The sequence below is a fragment of the Phaethon lepturus genome, unplaced genomic scaffold (assembly GCF_000687285.1).
Source record: "Phaethon lepturus isolate BGI_N335 unplaced genomic scaffold, ASM68728v1 scaffold26312, whole genome shotgun sequence".
Classification (NCBI taxonomy): domain Eukaryota; kingdom Metazoa; phylum Chordata; class Aves; order Phaethontiformes; family Phaethontidae; genus Phaethon; species Phaethon lepturus.
The window spans coordinates 20,862-22,490 of NW_010524492.1; positions in this window are offsets into that span (position 1 = coordinate 20,862).

The following is a 1,629-nucleotide window of genomic DNA, read 5'->3' on the forward strand; positions in this document are numbered from 1 at the left end:
CGACGCGGCAGGTGGGTGAGAAGGTGTGTGTTCCACGGGCGGTGTGTGAGACAGCGAGTCCGCGCAAGCTTGCCTTAGGCCACCACAGGTGGTCACAGTAGGTCTGGCACGGTGAACATCATCCTGAGGCAGCAAGTCCTGCAAAGCCCTGTGTCAATCATATTTGCTGGGCTTTGGACTTATAATTTTTTTAAAAGAAATCGCTGAATAGCAGGCAGTTAATGTAAGAAAGAAAACGTGTTGCAGAAGAAGCCAAGAAAACGAAACTTCTGAGTAATCTTGTTTACTGCTGTCCTCCTGTCCCCACCCTCTGAGCCAGCTGAAGAAGGCGAAGTTGTTTGTGGTTTTACACCTTGCTTAAGTAGGTCTCAGTTTGAGAGTCACCTAACCTCTCATCTAATTTAGAGTTGGTGTGAAAATGCTTTTTTTTTGGTCTTCTCCAAGTTGTGTTGAGCTTTGCCTTGTGCTTCCCCTCACTATCACTCCAGTCCCGCACTCCAAGCAGGTCAGTGTCTGCTAACAGGTAGTGTTATCCTCAGTTAAATTGTTCGTAAAGGTCCTGTTTCAAATCCAGCATCTACTCCATTCATCTCTGAAAGAGAGATATTCTTGCTTCATCTTTTACTCTCCCTACCTCAGGTCAAAGGAAAAGTAATGCTCGCTGGGGACAATGAAAAGGAATAGATCTACTCATTAATTGATGAGAACTGGTTTCTGATGATTTTCAAGTCCTTATTGTGTTACTTGCTAGGCTGAAACTCTTGCCCAGTCTTCATGTGATCAACAAGCTGATGACCAGAAAGCGAGGCAGCTGGTTTTAGTGGTTTTGTGTTTCCCGTGAGGAGAGGAAGGTGTGATGGCTTACTCTGAAGGACAGTAGAGGTGCTAGTGGTGGGTTTGCTCTCCTCTGCCCCACACCAGCCAGGAGGGTGGGTTACTTGTGTCTCTTCCCTCAAATAAGGGAGCAGTTGAAGAGGTAAGGGTGAAGCTTGTTGAGGCGTGCTTGCCTCTCTGAGACCAAGGTCTTGGCAACGATCACCCAAGAGCACCCTCAGATCGCTGAGCTTGTGGGTGAGGAGCATCTTGGTTTGGCTGGGGCTGTTAAATTGCCGGGGTTTCCCATACAGCAAGCACTAGCGTGGCTGGGAATACAAGTGAACTGGTGGGGCATTGACCTGTTTCCTTTAGTTCTGGACCCGAGTTTGATACTGAGAATACGGTCTGGAGGCACACCTGTGTCTGCTCGCTGCAGCTATAGCAGCACCCGAACTTGGGCGTCAGCTGTTTATTTTGTATCCCATGTTGCTCGGTGTGGTGTTAGTAAGTAACCCTGCAGTTCCTGCAGGGCTCGGTTCTCACCACACGGCCAGGCTTTGTCACTTCCTTCAGGAAAAAAAGATCTTGGACGGCTGTAGAGCAGCCCAGGGACACCGCGGACTGTACCAAAGCTTTTGGGTTTTGGCTTTGATGGTGCATCCCTCTTAAATGGCCATCCACGTGCTGGAGGGAATGCTGGTTTCCCTCTGCTTCTCAAACTTTTATGTAGCGGTATAGAGACAGTGTATAGCTTTTAATCTCCCCTTTTTACCTGCAGTGAAACTACTTGAGGGCCATGCCCAATCTATTATG